The sequence below is a fragment of the Pieris rapae genome, chromosome 4 (assembly GCF_905147795.1).
Source record: "Pieris rapae chromosome 4, ilPieRapa1.1, whole genome shotgun sequence".
Lineage (NCBI taxonomy): Eukaryota > Metazoa > Arthropoda > Insecta > Lepidoptera > Pieridae > Pieris > Pieris rapae.
In genome coordinates, this window is record NC_059512.1 from 226,897 (window position 1) to 241,069 (window position 14,173).

Consider the following 14,173-nt stretch of genomic DNA (forward strand, 5'->3'; position numbering starts at 1 on the left):
CATGAGAATAAATTATTAGCAAATTAATGTTATTTAAATATGTATTCAAATCGGATAGAGATACTACGATCAAAACAAATATCGCTTAAAAGTAGTTATAGGTATTTATTTATTTATTTTCACATTAAGGTACAGAAACAGAAAACAGACTGACTACATACATAAAATTATTACATACTAAACAACATTTAAAAATCTGACTTCCAGTTATATCTGTACACAGCATTTACACTAAATATCAACTAAACAACATACACATATCAAACCGAATGACAAAAATATAAAAAAAAAATAAGAGAAAAAATATATCTGTACATACACACACACACATGTTTATATACATATACGTTAATCAATTAAATTAGTAATTAAGGTTGCAAGTATTTACTATGAACTATCTTTTTAAATTTACAAATATTATTGTGAAAAATATCAACCTCAGCACATACAGCATTATAATATTTGCACATTCTTACGAGCGGAGCATTCTGGGAAACATTGTTATCAGTCATAGGTATAACAAATAATTCCTGGATGCGCACAGAACGCGTCGGTACCTTGATCTCCAGCCTCTCCAAAAGGCAGGTGTCAAATGAGCCATTTGCTATTTTATGCAAAGTGCACAGGTCGCTCATCCACCTCCTCCTTTCAAGACTTACCATTTGAAAGTGGGCAAGACGCTGGTCATATTGTTTTATTTTTCGCCTAAGACCATACTTATAGCACAATGCTCTGACAAACCGCCTTTGTATAGCCTCCAATCTATCTATATGAGTTTGGTATATCGGGGTCCATACCGCCGAACAATACTCAACCATGGTTCTCACGAGAGAGCTGTATAAGATAATAAAGGAATCGGCTCGCCTGAATGGTTTAGCAGTTCTAAGAATGAAGGACAGCAGTATGTATATATAATTTATAGGAAGAGGATAAACGTCACGTTTATGGCATACAATTGGGAAATAAACAGAATAAAATTCTATGCGAATGAGTTCTGGCACTTTCGTTAAATAGTTTTTATTTATAAATCATCGATTGTTCACATTGTCAAGACTATACGTTATTATTCTGGACGCTGCATTGTTTATTGTGAACCTTATAGAGATCATAATTATACTGAAAGCATCTCAGGAACCATTTTTATCATGTGTATAATAAATGTAAAAACAACCTACTTTCTCTGATGCCTACCGCATTGGCAGAAGTTTTAATCGATCAAGACAGTAAATAAAAGAAGTTTTCAAATGAGATCTACTAGAAGAAACAACGACACTTTAAATCTTAAGAAGGATTAGGATTGCAGATGCTAATTTTAACTTGTTAAATGTAATAAAGTTTAATTATAATGTTTAACATTTATCATATGCGATGAGGTAAACAAAAACTCTCCATTAGCAGAATAAGTTATTGTGAATTGCAATAAGTAAGTCAATCGTGTGTTCCCAGAAAATGTTGATTGTAACTTCTCAGTCGAACCGGTCACGCGACACTTTGTTTAGGTTATAATATTATGACAACGAATTTTCGCTCCTACACATACTATCATTGGCAACAACTGGCATAATATGTAATAGCTATGAATAATTTAAAACAGTAACATCACAATTAGCGCACTATAAATCTTTTAAATAAAATACAATATTGCGAAATTAGTTTAACTGTATTTAGTCTGCACTCTTGTGACATGACACTTCAAAAGAACATTAGCGAGTGAAAAAGCTGACATATGAATTACGATCTATTTATAGCCAAGAACAGCCTCATAAATCCGAAGCAACCATCGTCCGTGGACGAACATACGTACAGTATTGTGAACGAAGAACTGGTTTGTCCGTTCGTCCGTTCCTCCTTAGGGGTGAAACTTTTTCAGATTGCCCTCCTATCTTTGACTAGATTCATTATTTTATATGAATAATTTTGAATGTTAAACAGTGAAATGAAGTAGTCCCCAGTAGCTCACACGACTATGAATATGTTATTTTCACATTTCGATAAAAGAAAACGTTTGTGTACTGCACTTCCACTTGTAAACAATTAAGGGTCTTTCAATAGATGATTTAAATTAACAATAATTTTAAACCTTAAGGAATGAATGATAATGTCAGTTTAATTTGTTTTAAATTGAGTGCCAGCCCTAGATCGTTGGGAATCAGGTTTGGTATAATGCCTAGCAGCCTGGAGCAATCCGCGACGAGTGGTGTATGGATGCTGGATCCAGTGTTAGGTCTCGTGGGAGACGTTAATACGAAATAATACAGCCTACAGCCTGTTTTACAAATTAATTATATAGTGGTCAAAGAATAATAGAACACTGTTTGAGCAAGGAAACTAAGGCCTAAAAGTGTTGTCGTCAAAATTTACTTTTAGAAATCTATCTATAGTCCATCACAATTCATATACTTGTATAGATAGAAATATTTTAAAGTATCTTTAATGAATTAAATTAGGTATAATGCGACAAAAGAAATGGTTATACCTAATGCATATTTAGCCGTAAAGATTTGCATGCATATGCGCGCTTACTATGTATTAATGAATTAAATGCAAGCATTTCACGACGTAGCGTGTCTAGTTATGCAGAATATCGTTAAAGCATTTTAACTACACAACGAATGAAGCAAGCATAGACCGTGCATATACTCGTAGTACAATAATACAGTCCGTGGTTTAAATTTCATAGAAAAATATGCTAAAGAACTGCAACTCCCTAACATTTAATAAACTTCTACGAATCATCAAAAATCCCCTTAAATATATATTTTTGAATTCCGTTACCATACAATGAGTATTCCTAACACGGTTAATAATAAATAGAATAATGTTACAAATGCGCATAGTTCTTGTTTATTTACATAATGATACGAAACGAAGTGATGGCCTCCATTGTCAACTTTCACGACTTACAATTGTAAAAGCGAATAGTAATAAAAGAACAATATGATGTCACGACTAACTTACAGACAATTTTAGTTCCTTGGAAGAGAAACAGTAAACAGTCATTTTAAACACACCCACGCATTGCAAAAACGTTAATTCCGATGGAGTCCTCTAAAGGAGCCGTCAAATATCAATAGCATTAAATTATTCAATGCAAATAAAAATTGAACAAATTAGTAAACAATGTTTGTAATACTGTCAAGGCCTATATGCGGACTATTTATTATTTTCGCAAATGTCATCATGGCAAATACCGATACAAAAATTTGAGGTTTACCTGATGTTACGTGATATCGCCGCTTCACTCACACCACATTGCCCTAATCCTCGCAAGTGCGTTTTCGGCCTTTTAAGAATTGGTGTGCTCTTTTTTTTAGGACACAAGTGGAATTCGATCGGAAATACTTCAATGTGCAGCCACATAGTTGTTGAAAACTATCTTAGGAAATTCAGTTTTGATAATAGGATTTGCCGCCGGAATCGTTCATGAAAAGGGTCATGCATGCATGGTGATCACGCAAGTTTTCTATATTATATCTGTTAAATATTAATTATGTAAAACAAGCCATAGACCGCGAGGCGTGCAGACTGATATTCCTATATTTTGCCTAATTTTACGATAAACAATAAACATGTTCAATAGGAATCAGGATACCGACAAGGTCCTGAAGCTAGGCCATAAAGATAAAATAAGTACTACGTAGGAGACATAGGTGGGCGAAGACACTGAACATTACGTCACCTGTATTTCTCACCTATTGTGCTATTACACAAAATATAAATTTATGGCATACGGCACTTGAGATAATGGAGATGATGACTTCAAACTAAACTCTACTAATCTATGTGTAAAGGAATATCAAGATTTGGTTATTTATTTATTTCCCGCTATTCTTTAATGTTTACTCAATTAATGATACATATTTTTTTCTGAACAGAAGCTTTTACATTTTTAGTATTTAACGAATGTGAAGGATGTAATTGAGTAGAAAAAGATTCAATTGTTTAAGATGCTTCATCGCTTCATATCGGATAAAATCACAAAGCAATTGTCTGACTCGAATGTTTGTAGATACAAATTATTGGATATTAATAATAATTTATTTGCAAGAATAAGGTACAAAAGCGTTTAGGATGGTACAATCTAAAGTTCGCATCTTCTGCCACACATACGAGTAGTTAGTGTCATGAATTTGTCTAAAAAGACATTTTACAAAGAAGTCACATATTATTGTGGTCAATGTTTATATTATTTTTTTCCAAAACTACGATATTCTACGTTTACTTCAAATCACTTTAACCTTTTATACTGTTTTAAACGTAATAATTTTACGTTCGCTGTGTAGCATTTTAATTGTGTTGCAAAAGTCAGCATGTGAAAAGTTAAAGAAATCAAAGTTATCGAAATGTTCATTTTCATCTCATATGTATTAGAGAACAACAAACAGGCATTATGTATTGATTATACACGAAGCTTCAGTTAAAGGTTAACATCTATCAACGCTTTGATAGGTAGTCTGTTAATGTTATGTCTGGCGATTTTAAGAGAAATACCTTGCTAACTATGCTTCTTTCATTCGCAAATCGATCTGTCACACACAATCAACTTATTTATATTAAATATAACCGACTCTGAACTGCACAAAGAATATAAAGTAACTGATTAGAAATCTCACTCATTCTGATCGGTCTAAGGTAGGAGTTTAGAACAAAGTGATGTCTTTTGATGGAGATATTTTGGTGACATAAAACGCAGGCAATAAACATTAAATTTTGCTCACCAAGTGAAGAATGCGCAGGCGACAAGTAGTCTCAGCGCGCGTCGTTGGTACTCTAAAGTCTACCTGCGTCCACGCAGCCAAAACCCACGCTCTCTGGCACGGCTACATGGAGGATTCCAACTTGCAATTAATTATTTTATCCTACGGTTTCAATTCACCAGTAATAATATTGAAGCTAAATATTTTATAACTCGCCAAAAAAGTTATCCGACCACTATGGTTTTTGAAAAATAAAAGTACAAATATACTTTAACCAAATCAGGGTATGCATAGGTACAGCCAGTACAATTGTGTATATTTAAAGGTGTTATTAGGATATTAATATACATGAAACCAATCAATGATTCTCACTTTGCATTCTTTACATATTGTGTAAATGATACATGTTTTCCTCAAAGCATCAGGATTTATTTTTTATTATATTTTTTTTTCCTTTTTTTTACACATTTCTTTTTTAATCTGTTTTAATTAATTTAAAAGTCGATAATATTTATGTTTCTGGCATATAAATGTCAGAAACATAAAATAATTACTAGATTAAATCGAGAGACATCACTTATATAGTACAACATTTTATTTTAAAAAGATACAGACTTTTCGGAACAGCATAAACATATTAGGACAAAACATAGTTGAACAGGTTCAATTATTAATATTTAAAATGTATATTTTTACAAATCAATATGAGGCCTGCAAGAAGAGAATAAACAAAAAAATATGACATGCTTATTCCTATTTTATTGATTATTATCACATAACATGTGATAATAATCAATAAAATCAAAAAAAAGACAAAGACTATTTTCTCGCTTTATACTTCGTGGTTGTCAGTTTAATCACACCAACAGTTAACGTTAAGGAAGCTTCCGCAATGTCCTGACTTGTAACCTCTGTTTTTGCACTCCTTTCTGCAGTCGCTGAAGTAGTCAACGGCTCCCCACACGCAGCTGCCGATGTGCACGGCGGCATCGGCAGTGTTGGAGACCAGCACGAGCAGGGCAATGCTGCACAGGCACATCAATACGAAGCGGGAACTCGCCATTTTAAAGGTTGCTGAAACTGGTAACCAAAAGTAATGAATAATAGAGATAGGAGACACATTATTTCAACTGGCATACAGTACACTATCCAATATATATGATAATAAAATACCTTAATTTTATATGGAGAATATATGCTTAAATATAACAAAATTCGAAAAAATACTTGGTATAATAGATATTGTCAACAATATAGTAATAGTAAAATAAGAAATAATAGGTAATACTTACTTATATGTCAACGTCGCAAGTCGCAAGAACAGAATGTGTAACGAACAGAAATGTATCGCTTTTATACTGAATCAGTGACATTATCAAAGGCATCCATTCTTAATCTAATTGTTGGGAAAATACAGTTAACCAGTTTCTGGTATTTTGTTTATTTTCCTCAACGAAGGAATCGTGGCGAGGCCCGACCTACGACGCACATGTCGCGCGGCAACCACACACAGCAACACTTGTGTATTATACGAGGAAGATATTTAAATAAATACAAGTTGAAAAATCAAATAAAAATTAGAACATCGTTGAGGAAAACATATGGAAAGCGCGGTGAGTGTTGTTGGATCTAATATATTAAAATCAAATTAAACAATTAAATCAGTGTTTCTTTAAGTTAATGCTTAGTCAAAACCATTTCAAAGACATTTGAATAGGAACGCTTGATTAAGAACTAAGAAAATAACACTTTCACCACGCCGAATAGGCCTAATATACTGCCATTATTCCTGGCTTTGTATCAGTGTCAATTTATAGATCTTGCAAGCTAATTATATTTAAAATAAATATTTAATATGTAGTGTCTTGCCAGATTACAACGCGCATTGCAAAGAATCCGCTCTCAAAATCTAAGAATAATAAATAAGAACGCACATAGTACAATTGAATGAATATATTACTATTTTAATATTATTAACCTGAATAGTTTGTTTACCAACGCGCTATACAAACAACTGGTTCGAGTTGAAATTATTTTTTTGGTGAATAATCGAAAAACCAAATTAACACCGGTGAGACAGCTAGTATAGTAAATTTCATGCCATTGATACTGCTATCGAATATGCTATTTTAAAATAATAATAATAGAATATAGAATAAAATATATAAATCAGATTACTATATAATCTTACGACTTTAACGACCTTGAGTACTCGCTTCTAAGTTGAATAACAATATTTATAGTTTCACTTATCTTAAACTTAGTACATATAATATACATCTCATTGTTTTACCTAACTTGTGCTATACCGATATACTAAAACATGATTAAAAAGCATTTAATTGACGGTAACGTGAGAATTCTTACAGAATTTTAGCAGACCAGTGTGAAACGAGAGAGGTAATCGTCCTAAATAAACGAAACTTTGTTTTTAAGTTCTTTTTCTTACGAAATATGTTATTAAAATGTATAATAAATTTATTGGAAATATTTTTCTTTGCTCGAGTGTTACTTTGGAAGCTCCGATGGAAAGGCTGTTACATTTCTCCCATCAGTCTTCTGCCCCAGACGTGCCGATTTCTTCCTTTTATAATATAAAATATTTTATCTTTAAAGGCCTCATGTAATCCTTACGTTTTCATTAACAGCGAGCTGGTCAGTAAGTCAATGTTGTGTGAACGGTGCCGGGTGACGTCACGTCACATTTCCTACGCCAAATATGGGTTGACGAATGTTTAAGGAAACTCCTGGATTAGATTGTTATGATTAGATTATATGCAAATACGATTATATAACATGGTTACAATGAGCTGCATAGTACATCATGTTTACAGGTAATTTCGAGTGCTTTCCCCCAACAATTAAGTAATGTACGCAGAACCAATTAGGAAAGACCCGTGCCTTTTATTTAGATGATAATAAGTGATTTGCATAAACGATTTTTAACTATGTATAACACTTTAGTGTTAGTGAATTAAAAACATCTTCATATAGTAAATTTCGAAGAAATATAGTGACAGTCCTTTAATGTGATATCAAAGTATTCTTAGGTAAGACATGATAGATTATTTTGTTGCCGACGTCCACCACGGAGTAGAGTCGAGTATTCGAGCACTTGCATCCACTACAATTTTATATAGTAAATAACATTAAAAAAATATTAAAGTATTTATAGTTTTTATTTAATAGTGTTGTCAGTATTTTAGAGACTAAAACACAATTTCAAACGAAAAGTATCGTTAATGTCAACCTGCTTAAATATCTCTTTTATTAAATATAATTTAAGTATACATTTCAAATACGTAAATTAGTAAAATGTTACAGGTACGTTAAAGAGAATATTAAACTAAGCTGATAAAAAAATATAAGCGCATACTATAAAATAAATAAAAATTAGTCAAAAAGAAAGTAAGGAACATTGGACAAAAAGGAACACACACATAATATCAAACAATAATTAATTAAATTAATTACTAAATACATATTTAAAAAAAGTTAAGTATAGATAATATTTTTAATAAAACAATTTTAACAATACTTAAAAAACTTGTATTCGAACAATGGATGAAAACAAAACCGGAAAACACAATTTACGACATATTTTGTTTGTATGAGATTAGACGTTTCTTGGTATTGATAAATTTGTAGTTTGTAACAAATTATCAGTTGTTTAACCGTAGACTTAACTCACCGGTGTGTCACCGACCCTTGATTATGATTAGGTAGTGCATATTTGTCAACATAATAATTGTTGCAATTATGATACACTGTCAAGGGGATCAAACTTTTTGATTTGTTTTAATTTTCTATTTATAATTTTACTATTATTATTATTACTATATAGGTTAAGACATTGTAAATACTGTATAATTTTAGTTTAATATTATTTAAAAAAAAAATTTTTGTACGAATCAATTGCGCAAGAAATGGCTTACCTTTTGTCTTGTTTAATGAAAAAATCTTTTTATATCTGATAATCAATGTTTATTATGGTACATATATGTATAAATAATCGCAGTGACTACAGATATTAAACAAATGTTGCGCAATTTACTTTAGAAAAGCAAGTAAGTTTTATCATTGCAAATTAATATAGCTCGATGAGACAAGCACACACCCACGCTCCACCTACATTATATTGATTTTATTTGATTTTCTTGTTTCACGAATGCTGTCATACCATTCCGATCAGATAGGACAGTGCCAATTAATAGCGTCGCTTATTGTGGCAACAAGCATTTAACGAAACCAAATTGAAAGAAACATTATAGGAGGGACTCACGAAACATGTACCCAGAATATTGCGTTGCATACAATAATAAAAGTTTTCGCAAAAAGTTATTAAATTTATTCCCAAAAAGATTTATTGCTGACCTGTGGTTTTGTTAACAAGAATCAATTTTAGGTTATAATTGCATATACATAGATACCATAACACAAAGTTTTTTAATTAATGAATGTTCATCCAAGTAGAAAAGGAACTTAGTAAAGAGACAAGGTTGAATGGGAGGGGGACACGCATCGCGGCCCGACTTGAGTGCCAGCCTGTGAACATTCACTTTGACGACACTCTGGGAGAGCTTTTGTTCTTGCAACTTTTAATGAAGATATTGCCATTTGTAATAATGTTTTATTGTGGTATTTTAAACACCGCTATCTAGTCATAATAAATAAAATATTAATGCTCAGTCAAGGTTGAAAACCCACATTAATTAATCAAATTAGCGTGAAAGTCCTATAAAAGTATTAGATCTATAAAAAACGATTTTCATGTCTTGTACGACCTCGTGAATGCGTTTGTAAAAAGGCATTGACCGTTGCAAAGCCTTGCGGCCTTCTTAAATAAAACTCAAATTGAAAAACAAGGACTGAACTTTTGTACTAGAACTACTTAGTGCTTTGTATTTCACACGTACAAAATCTAGTTATTGTTAAATGTTGAATTGAGGACCTCAATCTTTCTCCTTTTCCAATCGGTAAAACCAAATGAAATAATCAACCACTGCTCTTAGTGGTTTATCCTCGAAGTAATTACTAATAATGTAATTAATTAATTATTCCGTGTGCATCGTATACATAGAGTCGGTATTCAGTGGAGATAACGAAAGGAATGCGGAGGTAAACAGACAAACTAGAGTACTTGTGATAGAACACGTAGTCGAACTGTCATGTTCATCGGAGATGATAATGCTATAATCCAAGCATATACTGTAACAAATATGTCTAATAGTGGCTATTTATTACATATGACTGTTTATTTTGCCGCCAGATTCAAATCCAAGGCCTCGAGTTTAATGCGTCGTAGAAAAAGCTGTTGGTACTGAATTATAAAATTAACCGACTACATGAACAAACAGTTACAAATTTCTATAAATACCGAGAAGAAAGTGGCAATATAAGACAAGGACGAATAAAGCCGCATTTACTATCAATTTAATTTAATTTATTCCGTCAGAACCAGTTTGTAACGATCTTGTTCTGTTATCACTTATCATTTTTAGTATTAACAACTTGCTATGCTTACTACAAAATACACTCACTATTTACATAGTGATGTTAAAGACAGAACTCATCCTATCTTCCTATAGCAATCGGCTGACGCGCAAAGAATCAGAACTAGTAACACCAAAAACTAACATTAACTTAACTTAAGAAATACAAACAATTAATTATGGAGTTGACTTTTGCCATATGAAGTATTAGGTTACCGGAACAAGCCTACATAAATAGGTTGAAAAGTTCAAAAGCTCTCTAGAAAATATACTCCAAAGAGTGGGTCAGTGAGTGACGCGATAAACACAAGATAGTAATGAAATATAGGTTAGGAAGTAAGTCATGCTCTGGTGCCACTGTATCGGGTGACACTGACGCAAGCCAGGAATGCTGCCCTTTGTTCATCACTCTTCCGTCAGGGTTGGTGGACAGTGTAAAGTAACAACTGGTTAAAAGCTATAACAATGGATCCTCATTATTCTAAGATAAATTTAAGTCAATAAGCCAATAGTAAATAAGGGAGAGTATAGCTTGTCAATGTTGCGTGTTATACAACCAATGTCACTAGGAGTTTTCATGAAAACAAACATGATTAATTAAAGGTTTCACCTCTGTCCTCTGAACGGGCTACGGAGAAATGATTGCGCAAATATTCTATTCTGTCCATTCCAAAGAGACAACCCTCATTGTAATTCGAGTATAACATCTAACAACTCCTGGTGTCGGGTGACACAAGTGTTCGTTTGTCTGTTACTTACGTGATCATTTACATAATAAGTTGTAATATTATGCTTACAATGGTTTTGTGACGATTACCGTAATATTTGGATTTTATATATTTTCGCTTTATTAAAGTAATTGCGTTAGTTTTGGATATACATAATTACTAACAAACAAACATCTCTAAACAACAAATTGCCAATAAATTTGTGATTACAGACAGTTTATTGCCAATTTTAGTTAATTTGTCTCGTCTAGTACCTATCATGATTTAGAAACTGAACTGAAAAATTCGTGTTAGCTATGTATAATTAAATAATATAGTAATACTTGCACAAGAAAGCAGCTCCGTTTATAAAAAACAAACACTTATATCATCTAAATAAATTTACTCATATCTGCAATTTTGATAATGACAGTTTCATGAAATAATAATCTAATGGCGCTACAACCATTTACGGTTGTTGGCGTTAGATCCTCCTTTTTTTATATTTTTTTTTATAATGTATTTAGTTGATGATAAATGATCTAGCATCGGAATGTGCAAGGCCGGATTGAAGCTTTACCCTGAAAAAACAAAATGATGACGAATGGCAACAAAGACCCTGTAATAGTGGAACAGAACCAAATCTCCTACGTTGAAGAATACATATTATACCACGGTCAACTGATGTCTTCAGACGACGACGAAAACAAAGAAGTCGAAAGAAGAGTTGCGAATAGCTGGAAAAAATATTAGGGCCTAAAAGACATAATGAAAGACAAGACCCTACACAATTCAACGAAAAGCAAATTATTATACACATGCATCCTGCCAGTGCTGGTATATGGGAGCGAAACATGGGCTTTAACAAAAACGTAACAAATAAACTCTATATGTCAACATACCATAGAAAGGAGCATGACTAGGATCAAAAGAAAAGCCAAAGTAAGGAGTGGCAACATCAGAATAAAGACGAAGGTGCAGGACATAACTTTGAAAATAAGGAGACAAAAGTGAAATAGGCAGGCCACATGATCAGGGGAAAGGATAAATGGAGTAAAATAATCACACAATGGTACCGAAAAGATGGAAAGAGAAAGAGAGGTAGACCACAAAAAAGGTGGGACGACGACATTAGACAAGTCGCGGGAACAACATGGGGTAGAGTGGCCATAGAAAGGCCAGAATGGAGAAGATTGGAGGTCTTTGCCACCTGTCAAACGGACACGCAAGAGTGGAATAAAAGAACAATCTACGTAAAATAAAGAAAGAAATTATTATTTTTAATTTTGTTGATACCCGTTACCCGTACCCGGCATATAGGGGGGTCTATATGCCGGATACACAGGTGCACATTTTTTAAAAATCCTTATTTACCTTTGCTAACTATAATATTCGACCTTTTTAGTAATCATACTTTAATCTCATCTGTTATCTGCCTTGAAAACCATACGGCTTATTAGCACAATGTATGACAACCCTGTATTTCCGTCCAAGTAGTGCTGACCGATGCCCAAAGCGACAAAAACCCTTTTTGGTTTATCTGATTGATGTTTAAATGCTGTCTTTGCCTAAGTAGGTAATAATGCTTGGAGCATAAAAGGTCATAAATCTTTTGTTTGTTTTTAAATAACACACACCATCATCGAGGAGGAAAGACGGGTGTGCCTCTACTTTTTTTACTAAACAAAATAAACTCATTACAATTGTCTCAACTGCAGAAATTATTGACAACCTTGAGAAACAATTCAATATACCAAAACAAGATCGTTTTACCAAAATAGAAAAAGTGACATCATTGGCAAAACCACCATATATGCACATTGTCGAGACAGATACTACATTCTAAAATATATAATCTAACATTTAATTAGCTATTAAAATAAACAAGTGCAATAAATTCCCAAAAGAACCGTTTATTCCTTCAGCGCAGGGCTCTCGATAATTCACATAACTGAATTGAGCACATTAACCTTTACTTACATTTCGGTTACAGAATATTAAATATAATTTTTGTACAATAAGTGACTCACCTGAGAGTGGCGACTAGCAGCTCACCATTGAAATATCGAAAAACACAGTTCGGTCACTAATAAGTAAGTTAAGAAAGCTCACATATGTTAGCAAAGCGGGATAAGTAATTGTTAATCGCGAGTCGTTCGTTCGTGAAGGGTTCACGGAAGGATAAGGACGTGCGACACATACGTCGGTCGGATGATGACTGGCCGAAGCCTGCGCGCGGCGAGCCTTGCTCATGCGCGGGCGCAGACGTGTGGCCTCCAGGATAACTCCCTCCTCCCGTAAGACTCGATATCTTCGTTCCGAGAAATGTTATTGCTTGTATAAATGTCGGTTATTTAGTGGTTTGGCGTTTTTATACTTCAGATACGTTTATTCTGCAATATATATGTTTATTACAGAAGACGTTTGCGAGTTCTAATAACTTCAAGCAATGTTTTGAATATAAATGAAATTAACTGGATAATTATTACTTTTATGGCATAAAAAATAAAGCTTATTAATTGTTTTTTTTATTATATAGAAAGAGATTTCTATTCAAATACATTGAAGATATTGAAGATTAATAAATAGAAAAATGTTAATAATTTCTTTGTGTATATTTAAAAAAATAAACAGTAGGCCTACAATGAAAACATATAAAATTAAATATGTATTCTCGTCTTACACACATATCAGGAGATTCTCGCCAAGTCGTAAGGGCCAAGGTTGTATAATAAGCAATTTCTAATTAATTCAGAGGTCTCAAACAATCATTTCCAAGATATTAATATACAAATACAATATATAAACTGTACATTATTATGTCCCTCATTAAAGAGCTAGCTAATAATTTTAATATAATCGCTAGGTACAATTTAATTGCAAAGGATGCAATCTTGTTTTACAATGAAATCATTTTATTTCACGACGCATGTACTTACTTACCTTTAATTGGAAACTCTAACACTGTCAGTTGAAAGAAAATAGCTTATATCATTTAAAGCTGGAAGAAACCCTTGTTAACACTTAGCTACATCTGATAGTGAAGTATTGGGTAAGCTGTTATTTACTTTTTTGTAGTATTATATAATTGTTTAGTTCAATCTCGCTGTAATGGACTGTAAGGGGCTTTTTAAGTTCAACACAGGTTGCTTGGCCAACGATTCGGTTAAGAAAGTCGTTCAAATTGTTTAGTTAGATAGTTGCCTGAAGAGCGGGTCAGAAAACCTCTGAAGAGAGAGGAGTTTGGCTTATTTTACGGAAAATTAAAATGTAATAA

The 14,173-nt window shown here is 32.9% G+C and overlaps 1 protein-coding gene across 9 annotated transcripts in view; it reads right to left on the reverse strand.

The window, feature by feature from the left end:
* The window catches only part of LOC110997168 (titin homolog), a 43,259-nt gene extending 30,134 nt beyond the window's left edge, over positions 1-13,125 (reverse strand). For 7 of the 9 annotated variants that reach the window (XR_006751327.1, XR_006751326.1, XR_002600317.2 and 4 more), the window contains exon 1: positions 12,927-13,125. The gene's annotated coding sequence lies outside the window, so the exon portion shown is untranslated. Of the gene's footprint in view, positions 1-4,718; positions 4,806-12,926 lie in introns of those variants that run through there. The other 2 variants (XM_022265205.2, XM_022265202.2) reach the window with 2 other exon arrangements.
* Between the last annotated feature and the right edge of the window lie 1,048 nt (positions 13,126-14,173).